This window comes from Engystomops pustulosus, chromosome 9, assembly GCF_040894005.1.
Source record: "Engystomops pustulosus chromosome 9, aEngPut4.maternal, whole genome shotgun sequence".
NCBI lineage: Eukaryota > Metazoa > Chordata > Amphibia > Anura > Leptodactylidae > Engystomops > Engystomops pustulosus.
Window position 1 is genome coordinate 80,571,322 of NC_092419.1, and position 16,383 is coordinate 80,587,704.

At 39.4% G+C, this 16,383-nt stretch overlaps 1 long non-coding RNA gene across 1 annotated transcript; it reads right to left on the bottom strand.

Annotated features, from left to right (window-relative positions):
- Window positions 1–8,404: 8,404 nt before the first annotated feature.
- LOC140077426 (uncharacterized) lies at window positions 8,405–10,292 on the bottom strand. Its single transcript, XR_011849786.1, has 3 exons — window positions 10,049–10,292; window positions 9,332–9,407; window positions 8,405–8,908 (listed from the first exon to the last, which is right to left on the bottom strand). It is a non-coding gene; the product is annotated as an uncharacterized lncRNA (long non-coding RNA).
- Window positions 10,293–16,383: the final 6,091 nt, after the last annotated feature.

A 16,383-nucleotide genomic window follows, 5' to 3' on the forward strand; every position in this document is an offset into this window, starting at 1 on the left:
GTTGGAAAAAGTATGTTTCTTTATTAGCCGTTTGCGTTGCCAAAGTTGAGAGGGCATAGAGAGAGGAAGGAGTAGTTGCTCACTAAGTACAGCCTGCTGTGCAAATCTTCATGGGAACTGTAGTCTCCAGCGGGTGGTGTAACTAGGAGGATCATCTGAATGGGGCCCCCCTTAAAAATATATACACATGGGAACTACAATCACACACATTCATACACTCAAATATATACATATATTTGTATACATATATCCATACAACATTTACACACCATATACAAAGAGCATAAACTTACAAACAGTATATGCACACCATATACACACATACAGCATATACACATCATATATGAATACATATACAAAAATACATAAAACATATACACACATACATACAGCATATACACGCCATATATACATACATACAGCATATACACAATACACACACTACCATACATCCATGCAACATACATGACCAAATACAGCATATTCACACACATACACCCATGCAGAATATAAACACCCAGATGCCGTGGAACCCTAAAACTGTGGGCTCCATAGCCATGCTATGGCTGCTACCACTGTCAGCAAGTATAACCAGTAGAAGAGAGATGTGTACTGGGATCAAAGTAGCAGCTTAATAAGGGTTCGAGGCCTGATGCCCCTCATGTGGCTCTGATAGCAAACGAGAACTAACTACCTCTTACTTATTTCTCCTCCTTTACCAACATTAATACTTTCACTGCCACTAATAACTGTACACCCCACACAAGCTGCGCTACTTCCCCTATTGCTGGATCTGTGTTATGGCCGCGGCTTCATTCCAGTGGACTTTTTGATTGAGCAGAATCTTCTCTGCCACCTCTTGTTACAGGATAAAGTAGAGAAAACTTGGCCTCATCTCACGAGAAGATATATCCAGCAAAGGATACAAAAATATTTTAACATCCCCACCCCCCTCCTCTGTTGTAGTATCTTTTGTCATAGAATATAGGATAATAGTGGTGATCAATCATAGGGTTAGTACTATGTTCTTATGTGGCCAGCAGAAAGTTCAGCAACTAGGGAGTTTAATGCAGGCCAATAACAGTTCAAAGTGAATTGTCCTCCTTATCAGACTGCTAATTTTGCACAAATAATATAAATTAATCAGACCTCTAGAGTAATAACCTCAGGCTCATGATACATTTTCTTTCTTTTCTCGCTTGACAATTTTCCTGGCAGGACTATCTTATTCTGTGAACTTCTCTTACTCATCCAGCCTCCAGGCCATGCACATACCACCCATGATCTGTCCCCGGGGCCAGGGAAGACGCTGTCTTTTCTCGGAGTTCATACCGGGTTCCCCAGTCACCCTACAGATGATTTACCTGATGTGTCAAACAACTTGGCTCCCTCAGAAAGGACCTCACTGCATAGTCCCATATGTAAGACAAGTCTGTATATGAACAGCACAGATAATGATGCTTGTTGTAATGTTGTCTCTTCCCCTAAAACAGGATGTACATTCCAGAGGATGCGTCCTGTCGAAACATATCTCAGCAAATATGTATTTAACCTCAATTTTCTGCCCATATTTCACAAAATAAACAAATTAATAAAAAGCACAATTTGTTTTGCTGCTTTTTATCTGTCATCACATGCAAGTCAGGTCAAGTGATTCTTCAGCTAGAAATACAGCAAATGATGTCACTTCAAAAAATATCTATTTCACAAACAGATGGAAAAGTTAACTTTTACTAAAGGCGTTTTTTTTTGGTGAAAGTTGACTGTAGCAGAGAAGGGGATGGTTTTTGTAAGGGTAGAAGGCATCCTGCTTGTCTACCAAATCTGTGCATTGCAGATTGGTGTCCCACATCAGAAGACTGACCGACATGATAGCAGATAAGGATGAATAAAGACACAGTTCCATTAAAAGGGGTTGGCCACTTTCAGCAAATAAGTAGAGACCCTACCAAAAAAGTGACTAATCTCATTCTCCACACTATTATCATTGTCACATTTATTTCCCAAAGTAAGACATCTACCTGCTAAAACAGATCTGACACCGACATGTGCTGTACTCACATGTGACCTCTCTAGCCCAACACCGCAGCTGTCATGTGACTTACATACTAACTATAGTGGTATACTATAGGCAGTAAGTGATTACAGCGAGGGGAAGGAAATATGATCTATTGTTACTATTTTATCTAAGCATCTGCTGGAAAAATTATTTAAAAAGTATCCTAGAAATTACATAAAATAATGCAAACATTCCACATTCTTATTAATTGATTTATAAGATATTATTTGACTGGCATCACATTAACAGAAACATTAGACAAAATGAACCAAACCACTGAAATGTTTGCAGTTGTAAACACATTGCACGTGCCCCATTTCTTAGAGCATTTGCACCAGTTTTTTTTAAAGACTTTGCACTGAAAAGAACATGCAGACATTTATTACTGACCTGTTCCACATTTCTGTCTGCACCACAATTCTGCGGAATTAACCTCTTAACGCTCAGCGTCCGATATATCGGACGCTGAGCGCAGTGACTTAGCGCTCAGCGTCCGATATATCGGACGCTGAGCTGATGCCGGTTCAGCTCAAGATCTGAGCCGAACCGGCATCGGGAAAGACGGGGTGCCGGCTGTGACTGATAGCCGGCACCCCAGTGTAACACCCGCGATCGGAGTTGTCTCCGATCGCGGGTGCTTAACCCGTTAAATGCCGCGGTCAGCGCGACCGCGGCATCTAACATGTATCTGGGGGATCTTTCCCCTACGATCGGCCCCCCCGAACCGTTTTCGGGGTGCGCCGATCGTTGCTATAGTAACTCTGGGGTCCGATCTGGACCCCAGAGTTACCTGCAAGAATTGCCAGTAAGATGGCGTCTGTGACGTCATCTTACTGGCACAGTGCCAGCCTATGCAAGTGCATAGGCTGACACTGATAATACTCTGCAATACATCAGTATTGCAGAATATTAGCATGAAGAAGCAATCAGATGATTGCTTCTTCATGTCCCATGGTGGAAAAAGTGAAAAAGTAAAAAAAAAAGTTATTCAATAAAAAAATAAAGTCATAAATCACTAAAAATGCCCCAAACCCCCAAAACATATAAAGAGACATATAACTCAAAAAAAAAGTCTAAATCATAAGACAAACCCCACATATATAGTATCACCGCGTCCGTAACAACCCGTAGAATAAAAGTAAATCATTATTGAACCCGCACGATAAACGCCGTAAAAAAAAACTGTTATAAACCCTCCAAAAATTATGATTTTTACCTTTTCAATCCCACAAAAAATGCTATAAAATGTGATCAAAAAACCATATGTACTGCGACATGATACTGGTGCAAAGTACAACATGTCCCGCAAAAAACAAGCCATCAACCAGCTCTGTAGCCAAAAAAGTAACAAAGTTATGCCACTTGGAAGACGGCAATACATAAATGATAGATTTTTCCCCACATTAGGGTTTTGTTTGACAAATTTAGTAAAACGTAAACGTAAGAAAATATATTCATGTCTGGTATCCCCGTAATCGTATCAACCCATAGAATAAAGATAACAGGATTATTAGTCTATACGGTGAACACCAAAAAAAAAAGAAGTAAAAAATCCAGTACAGAATTGATGCTTTTCTACTCCTGTCCTCAAAAAAAGTTCCTAAATTTTCAACAATAGGTGATACAAACCCCAAAATGGTGACATTGGAAAAAGCATCTCATCCCGCAAAAAAAATGGCATCACATGGCCCCAATAACGAAAAAGCAAAAATTTTATAGCCTTCAAAAGGGGCCAATGAGGAAACTAAAATCCTGGCAGCTGCAGCGCCCTCCTTCCCTTCTGCGCCTCGCTGTGCCCCCATAAAACAAGTCACAGCCACATGTGGGGGGTCTTTGTACTCAGGAGAAATTGCAGAACAAATTATATGGTGGGTTTTCTCTTTTTATCTTTTGGAAATGTGTAAATTTTAGGGCTAAATGAACGTATAAGGGAACAATATGACCATTCTAAATTTCACCTCCATTTTGATTCAATTACTATGAAGATCTCAAGGGGTTAACAATCTTCGTAAAAGCTGTTTCTGATAGCTTGAGGGGTGCAGATTTGAAAATGGGTTGGTTATATAGGGGGTTTTGATGCTAAATATGTAAAATTTCATTCCAAACTGTATTTATCCCCAAAATAGTCAATTCTGAAAATCCGGAAAAGCGATATTCTTTTTGTAAGCCGCGTGACATCAAAATAAATTATCCAAACATTTCAGAAATTATGAAAATGTAAAGTAGACAAATGGGAAATGTTATTCAGCAACTTATTTAGGTGGTAAATCGATCTGCCTGAAAACGCAATGATTTTGAATTTCGAAAATGGCAAATTTTTCCAAAAATTTATCATATTTTCTTTTTTTTTGTAAATAAACGCAAAACTTAACTGCCAAAATTTACCACTAAAATGAAGTCCAACATGTGGGGAAAAAACAATCTCAGAATCGCTTTGATAAGTAACAGTGTTCAAAAGTTATAACCGTATAAAGCGACGCAGGTCAGAATCCAAAAAATCGGGCTGAGCCTTAAGCTACAAAATGGCTGCGTCCTTAAGGGGTTAACGAAGTGCACCAACAAAAATAGTGCATTCTACTGGAGCCATACAGGGGGCGCCATATTTAGGAAGATTGTGCACCAGTTTGGATTAACCTGGAGCACCCTGTACACTCTACAGGCAAACTGTATATAGTACAGACTGCACTAGTTTTGAGAAATGTGATCCAATATTGTAATTTAAGCAAAGTAGTGAGTCTTACTTTTTTGGAAATAATTTATTGCTTCTGGCATGATATCATGATGGCAAACAAAGGGTTCAAAGAGAAGTATTGCCAGTTTCCCTCTAAACGCCTGGAAGACTCTCTGCTATGTCCAGAGACATTCCTCCATCTCATCTGGAGTTACCATAGGTACAAGCGCCTCTTTTACGCAGATGAGGATCAGAGGTGAATGGCTGCCCACTAGATTAAAAAGCACTTTGAAACAGCTCATGAAATGAGAGGAGTCAATTATCTCAGGCGTTAGAATTGTTTCTGAATGAAAAATGCTCTGTGTATAGAGGGAAATAATTGCCAACAGTAACCAAATCTAAGGTAATCACTCACTGCAGAAAACTGGACCGCTCAAAGCCCATACTAACAGTCAATTCACGAGCGCAAGGTTTGGTTCTGAGAAACGAGCACAGTATATGTGCAAATATATACAGGTAAGTACTGAATATACAGGTCAGTAGTTGTTATTTTATTTAGTAAATTCCCCACTGTTAGTAAAACTAAGTTTTTACTACCCATGAACATTTTTGCAACATTTTCTTATAAAAGAAACTTGCACACCTATTGTTCTTGTATCAAAACGGGGATAAAGTTCAAAGGGCATCAATCAGAAATACATTTGGACAAAATTTACATATACCGCAACAAAAACTTCAAAGTCTTTTTCTACCTGGAAGTTGTTATGTAGATGTTAAGGATTTAAAGTAAATGGCAACATTACTGCACGGAATTCATGGAAACAGTCTATCAGTTACATGTGGATAAAAGGCATCACATTAATCACAATTTCAGGGGGATTTGTTCGTTCATATGACATACAGACTTCCAGAATCCAACCAAAACTATGCAAGGCACTGACTTCAATTTACCAGAACGTTTGCTGTAAAATAGGGAGAGAGATTTTGTGAGAAAAAATACACTCACCGGCCACTTTATTAGGTACACCTGTCCAACTGCTCGTTAACACTTAATTTCTAATCAGCCAATCACATGGCGGCAACTCAGTGCATTTAGGCATGTAGACATGGTCAAGACAATCTCCTGCAGTTCAAACCGAGCATCAGTATGGGGAAGAAAGGTGATTTGAGTGCCTTTGAACGTGGCATGGTTGTTGGTGCCAGAAGGGCTGGTCTGAGTATTTCAGAAACTGCTGATCTACTGGGATTTTCACGCACAACCATCTCTAGGGTTTACAGAGAATGGTCCGAAAAAGAAGAAACATCCAGTGAGCGGCAGTTCTGTGGGCGGAAATGCCTTGTTGATGCCAGAGGTCAGAGGAGAATGGGCAGACTGGTTCGAGCTGATAGAAAGGCAACAGTGACTCAAATCGCCACCCATTACAACCAAGGTAGGCAGAAGAGCATCTCTGAACGCACAGTACGTCGAACTTTGAGGCAGATGGGCTACAGCAGCAGAAGACCACACGTGAATAAAAGGGTTTATTGGAAGTTTGTCAACCACCCTACATGTACAAACTGATTAATAAGCTAACTTTGCAAACATGCCTAAAGTACTTTGGTTAAGAAATTAGGTGTAAATATGGCAACATCTTTTAGACAAGTCTCAAATGAACATTACCATTGTAATCGGACAAGCCACCTATGGAGGGGACCTAATTGCAGTTGTCACTGAGAAACGGCCATCATGATGTTGCTTTACTGGTTTAATAGGGATGTCGTAGGGACTGGAAGCAGGACACATATTGACCAGCCAATTACTGTAGAAGCTATAAGTAAAATGAAGTTGCAGTATGTATGTGTATCTTGTATATCTGTCTATGTTGTATATGCATGTTATCCTCATTTTTATTGTATAGAGAGCAATTTCAGCCAAATTCTCTAAATATAGGTGACCCTTCAAGAAATGTATGGAGTGTGGTTTACCAAATTTTTTATAATGGTAGACAGTATGCAGCCACATGATATAATGCTGTATAAGTTATGGATAGAAGTTTGGCTCAAATTATTACTAGAATTATACGCTGATAATAGGGAATAACGCAAAATATAGATAAAGGCTTAAAATATTGATGAACTAACAGTTGTCCAATTTCACACATTGAAAAAACTTTTAAGCATCTATACATTTTACATCTGAGGCAAGTGTGACCTTTAATGAGGAATAAATTAAATCTTCACTTTTGCACTGATTTGTATATCATATCATATGATAACGCTCTTTGGTTAAGTGGATCATTTGGAAATATGTAAGGAATGGAAGAAGTTAAACCAGGGTTGTTGTTGTTTTTTTTTATTCTGATTTGTAAAAGTTGAAAAAAATTTAGTAGAAAAATGGCCAAATCTCATTAGTGATATCAGAAAGTTAATCGTCGAGCCGGCTGAGCAACATCTTACAGTTGTTAAAACAATTAGTGAGGCCTTTAATGCCTAAGTAATGAATAAAGCCTCAGGATCAAAAGGAACCCAGGCAAAAAAATACAGAAATAGCAACAACTGTTATTTAGAGAGAGTGTTGACCTTCAGGCCTGGTGAAAAAAATCATAAAAGAAGTCATAAGAAGCACATGGATCCTAAAAAGGTCATCCAGTAATCTATAAAAGAATTGCACGAAGATGAAAAAAGTCTACGTGTGACGTCTGTCATGATATGAAAATGAACATGGCAGCACACAGGTCTCACATCCTTTATGCTCTGTGACGGACATCTACTTTGCATTAGGAAAGATGTTAATGCTCTGTGCGATACATATTTAAAGTGTATCCGTCAGCTACTGGGTCACAGAAACTAAACATATGGCCCTGCATGATAAGCGTGTCTTTATTGAGAAAATCTGTGTCCAGAATGCAGAAAAAAATCTTCATTTTTACTCATATACAAATAAGCATTTAGGTGAACCATCAGTATGGGTGCAGGCTCAGGTGCATCTATTTGAGAGAACAGAGTACTGTGTATCAGGTGATTAACCTAAGCAACAGATTGGGGCACATTTACTTACCCGGTCCTGCGGAGTTCATGAAAGTGCATTGTCCGTCGATCATGCACTGTGCTGCATTTCACTAAGATCGTGCACCAAATATCCTGCATGTGTCGCTTCCCCGCTCAGGTAAGCATGAAAGTGCTTGATCTTGCAACACAATTTGAAACTTAAATCCTGCGCTCAGTCCGAATCTGTCAGATCGTCCGACGGCACGCGCCCCAATTTCTGTCGTTTGAAACCAAGTGCAGCCGCACAATCCGATCGCGTGAGACACAATTCCCAGTTAAATACCTGTCCCAGTGGCGCAAATCCAAAAAAGGCAGGAAAAAACGATGAAAGTGTGGCCACAGATCCTTAGTAAATAAGCCCCATTATGTTCTGAATCTATAAGGTTCAGTGATATTACGACCATTTATTGAGTTGTGCAAGAAATGGGGGGTTGACAGGTTCCCTAAAATAAATATGTACTGTATTAATCCAAAATGTCAAAATAATTCTCAAAATTAAAATTGATTGGATTGGACAACCTTCCGGCCCCCATACACAATGCTGTGTACAGGGACGTATAGGCGTACCCGGCCACGGCCGGCCGGAAGCTGAATGCAGCTAGATGCAGCTGGATACCGGAGGACACCGGAGGGACCATTTTACCCTGTGCACTCTATGCTATTTTTTTGTCATCTATTTATACTGAATACTATTGAGGGGAACCCCAACCAGTCACGCTTTCAAAGGTTGTATTCTATAGTGATTTTTATTTGTCTTTATAAAAATTATGACATTTCATTTTTAATGTGTTACAATAAAATTGATTCATTTTTATTCTATTGTGTGTACTGGTGTGTATCCCCATGAATTGTTCTCTTTTTTGGCTATGGGTTTACATGCAGTTAGGCTTTTGATACACAAGCCATGATGGTATCTCAATCCTTTAACTCCCCCTGTAACTGAGGACACATAATGATGAATTATATCCGAGTTATGGGACACATATGACATCTCTTTGTCTTATTCTCGTTTTTGGCGGGAAAGCGACACACATCTTCTCTTCTGTGATCTCTGCAAAGGTGTGAATGCTCACACTTGGTGTAAAAACAGGCTTCTTCCCAATCTTGGGTCACAATGAGACCTCCTGGGCTTTTCTGACTTTCCTGGCAGGCTGTACACAGTAAATAATTAAATAAGAAAGGAAATAAAAGCAACAGAAAAATGTAGAGCTGGTGTAATATTATCACAGATGACCTGGCAGAATGTCTTGTGTGTGGTCATTAGAGGTAACATTATTTCTGACCATTATGTCACTTCTATTCTGAAATTTCTAGAAAGTTCTCATGAAGGATCTATTTAGTTATAACAGATCAGATAAGTGAGGACAAGGTGCTATAATGTCTCCCAAGCACTTCACAGGAAGGAGATGAGCTTCTGCCCCTCTATTTATTTGTAAGTAAACATACATCATTGTTACGTGATGAAATTCTAGTGGGAAAAGGTTTTGGGCTAACTACTACCTATCTGAAACCACAACCATGTTATGAAAAATATTAGTGGGAGTAAAGCACCTGGGATAAGATAGTACACTTACTATTATCTGCAGAAGCCTCTCTCTCTCTGTATCTCTCTTGCTCTGCTCCTACTCCATAAGTGACTATGTAGGACATCTAAAACATAATAAATCTTAATCATAAATATACAAATTCATCATAAAATAATATCAATACTTGAATTTCATAAAGGTGTAGACCTACAAGCTCCCAAGTTTATATATGCACAAAATGATAGAAATATCAGATATTTTTTGAGCATGGTAGGGCGGGGCTTACCAGGCCTAGTAATCCCTTTACATTTCCACACATGGCTATAGTTATTCATCTAATTTATTAAGTATAATACTAAATTGTTGTATATTTCATGTACATGAATACTTGACCCATAGCATGAAACAGCATTTAAATTCTGAAAGAGAATTTACAATATCCTTATTACTGTTTTTGGCACATGTATGTCATTATGAAATGCTTGGTTACAATAATTTCTCCTTTTATCCCTCCACAGGGCAGTAACACTGTGCAGCCACCACTCTATTACAGGAAATCAGCTCCACAATATTATTCTGCATTTAGTGACACGGAGACACAGGCAGAGACGCTATACAGAGAGTTAAAGGGGGTGTTGAGGGGGTGGAGGGGGGGGGTATGATCTGTAACAGAACTTCCACTGGGAGTTTGGTTGCTATGAAGTGTCTGTTGGACTGACACATGAGCAAACAATGCCATTCATATGGAGAGGGGGGATTACTTACCACAAATTGTAAAGTGTAGCACAAGCAGCGGACTCTAGATGGGATGATTATAGCGGTTGTGCTGCTGGTTTTTCACCTGTATTCAGAACCACATAACTTTTCTGTGCTGACTAGGAGAGGTTCATATTATTCTGCATCTGCAACATATTTTGCTCCTATCCAGCTCGAAATGAGCCAAGAGCTTCTGTGTTCCCTGAAAGAACCTGATTGCTAACATCAGCCAAGCCAACCCACCACGTGGCCATGGAAAAAAAAAATCCCTCACTCTGTCCAACATCACCAGGGCTTAGACGCACAAGGAATCACATGAAAGAAACATTGCTTGTTTTCTTCCTGACACAAGTTGCCTGACGTGAAAGCAAACAATAGACAAGATTTGACAGTGTAATTGCTTGGAAAGGAAGGATATTATGCTATTTAACACACTAAGTGCTGAGTGCTTCCTTTTGTGACTGAAAATACCTGGTCTTTTGTTTTTGGGGGAGTTTTATCATATGCTAGTGGTTCGTGAAGCTGTGTATGATGAAACCCTACCCCTCTGGTGCTGCCAGGTACATCAGGGGGTTTTGGCCTCCTGATGTATCTGGTGGGTGGCTGAAAAATTATTTTCCAGGCCCTGTTTGGCGTAGATTTGCACTATTAACCAACAACCATTCAGCTCGAAAAGTTTCTGTCTGTAGTGAGCGCAAAGGCACAGGGCAGCACTGTCCCATGCCAACCCACTCTGCTGGTACGGAGGTGTTATAAGGGGGAAAATAATCTCAATGCTTGGAAGTTCACAAGGTATTGTAATTATTTCATGAATTGTACAATTTGAAACGTATTGGCACCCTTTGGAAATTGATATAGTCTAAAGCATGCACGGGGGATGCAGGTCACATTCCTGCCTGCCCTTGGTTCTTTGTTTTCTAACAACTTGTTCAAGAGAAAACTGCTGTTCCCCTTATCTCCAGAATCCCAAAATATTGCATATGCTGCATTATGGGTTAATCTGGAGGACTATCTTGGTGGTTTCAACAACCAAAGGAGTAAGATAATGGCCCAGATTTACTAAAAACTAAGCAACCACCACTATGTGTGGTAGTGTGTAGTGTGCAGAAGGCGCAATCAAAATTTGTGGCACCCATTCTTCATGAAGCTAGCGCCGTCTGCACTGCTCCGATAGTGTGTACCAACTTTTTTTTGGAGCAACTTTTGCATAGGTCGTGCGAAAAACTTCTGTGGGACTTTCCGTGATAAATGCGGCGCATGGTCCGACTGTGCAACACAACACCCCTTTCAGTGTAGAAATTTGCGTTGCATGAAGAATAGTGCAGCTGTGCTACAGAAGGGTTGCATGCGACTCATATATGGTGCGGACACTTCTTAAATATCTGTTTAAGCAGTTTGTACATAAAAGATTGTGCAAAGTCTCAAGCACCTTAGAAAATGTGGACCAATGTTTCAAGTTTCAAAAGCATTGTTAAAGAGGTTTATCCAAACTTAAAAATTGGCAGAGAATTATCATTATGATATTACTCAAGTTTTTGAGGGTTTCATATGAGCTTTTAGATATCATAGTAGATATGCTCGTTTTTTAAAAATGGCAAATGGGGTAATTTAGCTTTGTTATTTTCTCTTTTTTCAGTTATATTTGCAACCCTTTGGGAGCACATTTTGTCAAAAATGTTTTTTTTTACCAACACAGCCCAGTATTTTTTCCCCAAGCTTCCCTGCTGGCATTGGAAAAAGGCTAAAGATAAACAACCCCCAAAACTTGCAAATTTGGTGCAACTAGTTCCTAAGTTTTTCCTATGCCATCGCAACATATGCTACATAATTAAATTTGTTCACCATATCTTGATTCATGTGATAAGTGGATTAATTTGGCAAAAAAAAAAAAATTAGCCAATTTTGTGCAAATTTGTAGATGCAACAATTGTGGACATTTTGAAGACTGATGAAACTGCATTCATACATCCCTCCTTTGATATCTTAATCAGCAATATTAACTATTACAGGAGATTTATGGAACTGTCTAAAAGAAAAACTGTGCCCACATCCCAGTTTTAAAGGAACAATCCAGCGAGAGAGAATTCATTGAACAAGACATCATGCAAGGCCTAAAGGGAGGAGCATGACTAATTTTCATTGTATTTCTAGAACCTTCTGGCCATAATCCTACCTTCTGGCCTTGCACACACTATACATCAGCTTTGACTGGAGTGTTCCTTTAATTTGTATAGTCCTCTATAGTCCTACATGTGGTCACGGGAGGTACGTTTTATAGCGCAACACACTTGCCATGTGTGAACGCAGCATTATGGATCGGGAAATGTGCTGGCTCACTTCTGTGATTCGCAGTTTCACCTTGTAGCACCTGAGTTGATTTTCTTGGTGTTTGCATGGGATGCTTATGGATACAGTATTCTGATTTCCTCTTACATATCAAAAACATATGGGTAGACTGATTTCCAATGGGATTGAACTCTAGTGGGAATAGGTGTGAACAATGACCATTCCAGTACATGGCTGCAGAAAATGTTGGAACTATATAATATAAATCCTGGCAACTGATTGGAAGATAAATGATTATAATTTGAAGAGTTGATACAAAGAGAACATGAAACATAAAAGAGTTTAAAAGAGGAGATAGAGGGATTCGTATTTTAAGTCATATGATTGGAATATTACTGATGTAACAATAATAATTGGTAGCTTACATGTTGGATTTAACCATGTATTTTTGCTTAGGAAAAACCTTGGCCAAATTGTTCTAATCAATGGGAGAGTATCATAGACATTGCAGATTGTTATTTATGCACTATATTCTAGGAAACAAATGCATTTCAGTCAAAATCCAAATGGTTTTCAACAAATTATATTGGTGAAAAGTCCTCATTTATAGAGCAATCTACAGTGGAAATCTGGTGTAGATTGCACATAAATATATGTGAAAACTGGTTGAACATGTATTTATGAAGTGTATGTGCTATTATTGCATCTCCTACTCCTTCATTGGAGTCCAGCTATGTTAAATTAGCTTATTGGACTTGATCACAGAAAGGCACATACCTCAGACTGGACCTCAGACTGAGCTGAAGATTCAACTTCCAAAAAGACAATGGGGCAGATTTACTTCAACGGTCCATTCGCGATCCAGCGGCGCGTTCTCTGCGGTGGATTCGGGTCCGGCCGGGATTCATTAAGGCAGTTCCTCTGACGTCCACCAAGTGGCGCTGCTGCGCTGAAGAGTATCGGAACGCACTCAAGTTCACCGGCCTATTCCTAGTGAAGGTAAGTGCAAGCTCTGCGACACATTTTTTTTAAAAAATGCGGCGGTTTTTCCAAATCCGTCGGGTTTTCGTTTGGCCACGCCCCCCGATTTTTGTCGCATGCATGTCAGCGCCGATGTGCCACAATCCGATCGCATGCGCCAAAATCCCGGGGCAATTCAGGGGAAATCGGCGCAATTCCGAAATATTCGAGTAACACGTTGGGAAAACGCAAATCGGGCACTTAGTAAATGACCCCCAATGACCCTAAGCACACAGCTAAAACAACAAAGCAGTGGCTTCAGAACAACTCTGACCATTATTGACTGCCCCGGACACAGACCTGACCTAAACACAATTGAGCATCTCTGAAGAGACTTGAAAATGGCTTCCACCAATGTTCCCCGTCCAATCTGAAGGAACCGTAGAGAATCTGCAAGGAAGAATGGCAGAGGATCCCCCCAAAAAAACTTGTTGCATCATTCCCAAGAAGACTCCTGGCTGTACTAGCTCAAAAGCTGCTTCTACTCAATACTGTGCAAAGGCTCTGAATACTTGTGACCATGTAATATTTCAGTTACTCTTCTTTAATAAGTTAGCAATAATATCTACATTTTATGTCAAGATGGGGCACAGAGTGTACATTAATGAGCAAAAAATACTTTCTTGATGTTACCAATTGGCTACAGTTGGATTCAAGGGGTTGGATTATCCACTTTATAATGTATGTCTACATTATTGGAAATAACTACAGTATAGAAAAACAGCATAAATGTGTATATTGAGCTGCCTGTCTTATGTACTTTTATCTCACTTTTTCACAATAAATCTCATATGTTTAAAATTCCAAATTCCTTTCAGAATCTTGATCTGTAGTGAAGTGAAATAAATAAAAAAAATTGATTTACAAGCATTTTACATGTGAAACAGACATGTTATAAAATATTGCTATGTCACAGCAGCCTTCACGTAGAGACCCCAATGTGTTAACAAGGTGGGAAGAATTTATAAAAGTGATTTTTAGCACATGTCTGGAAGAGAGAAAATGGTTTTATCTCCAAGTGTTCAGGAAGAAAGGTCTGATGTCTTAACATTCTGGTTTGGAGAATATATTCATGTAACAAAAGTTAGCAATGGCTCCAGTTACCAAAATTCTTGGAAAGAGATTTCTGGGAGCATTTACACAAAGCAAGCTCAGAAAACCAAGTGCTGATCCTGGATAAATCCCGGCACTTTCCCAGGGTTTAGTGAGAATATCTCCCCATGTGGAACTAGTTTGAGCTCAACTGTTTAGTGGCTACTTCAACGTAATGACAAACAAACGGCTTGGGAACCATAGGGAGATGGGTAGGCCTGTGCCAGCTGCATGCAATGAAATGGAGACTTTTTTCTTTAGGACTCAGCATACCTTTTCTACAAACCACAGGGCCCCCCAACGCAGCCGTGACCTAAGCTAACACCACATGGAGCTCTTACATCCCAAATATAATCAATCTGACTTATATACATACATATAACATGTAACTTCAACTTAATTCAAATTGATTGATTTCATAAAGTCTAACAACTTCATCTCTGTGTTCTTCATCTCTACCTCCTCTCCTCCCTAGATATAGAAATCATGCAACATATGATTTTGATTAAAACCTTACAAACCAAATACAATTTCTCCCAAGTTTTTATTTAAAATAGAATAGTACATTTTATCAAAATGAACAGTAACCACACTTGATTTCTGCTCAAAACTATATTTTATATGCTTTGATTTTGTTTTCAATTGGCCATTTGGGTGGTGCACAGTAAAAAGTAATCCCGAGCACTGTTAGAAAAGTTGCATTTAATGGCAAAGAAAAGAAAAATAGTGTTCAATATATTGTTCCAAACATATTGTTTACAAATATATATACAAAAATCAAAAGTTTAAAGTCAACTTACCAAGGATATGACAGCTCACAGAGCTTAGTTATACTTGGTAACCTTATATCCAACACTATGAAGTATTGTACATGGAATAAACTTTCTGCCAGGGAGAAGATTAAAAGGACAGTCATAAAATCTGTGTAAGAATTCTTTCACATTGGCCTTGTTTTCCAAGTCAGTGGTGCAGTGATTTCCATGGATGCGTGGGTGTTTTCACATTGGCTTATATTATCACTGATCCGTTGTCCGTAGAAAAAAATTATGAAATGTCCATTTTTTTAACAAGTGTGGATCATGGAAGGCAATAGAAGTCTATCTGATGAAAAATCAGTTTTTAGTTTTTTTTGCGGACGTTGAGACAAAACAAAGACACAATGGAGACAAAAAGTAATAGATGTACAAATGAAGCTGAGCACCAACACCAATGTGAAAGAGCCCCAAAGACTTTAGGGATCATAGAATGAGGAACTGACAACCATACTTCTCTACATCTTTACTATCTGCAACTAACAGAATCTTACAAGGAGCTAGTAGTGTAGATGATGAGTTTTCCAGAATACTAGTTCTCTTTGTCAGACATTGGGGCTGGTTTACTAAGGGTCCGCGGAGCGCATTTTTTGTCGGGTTTCCCGACGATTTCCGTTTTGCGCTGTATTCCCCAGGGATTTTGGCATACGCAATCAGATTTTGCCGCATCAACGCTGGCTTGTATGCAACAGTAATCGGGGGGCGGGGGGTGGGCCGGCCGTTGGACAACCCGACAGATTTGGACAACGCGCAGGATTTAAGATTTAGAAATGTGTTGCAAGACACGGACTTACAAGCACCGGGAAGAAGCAGGTGAACTCTAGCGGGCCTCGGTGCAGAAGCGACGGATGCAGGAACTCGGGCGCGCGACCTTAGTGAATCGCCGCGATCGCGACAGGACCGGGTAAGTAAATCTACCCCATTATGTTAGATCATCATTTTTGACAAAGAGAACTAGTACTCTCAAAAGTGCACACCAAATATGCTCAAAAAGGCCAGATTTTTTTTCACATTTCCAAAATTTTGGCCAAATTTTGCTGTTCAAGCAGTAGTGATAAGGTTCTATGGTCCATGACTCCTATTCATATTGTTATATTACTAATGTAACTAATGTATTGTAGTTTTATGCAGTGG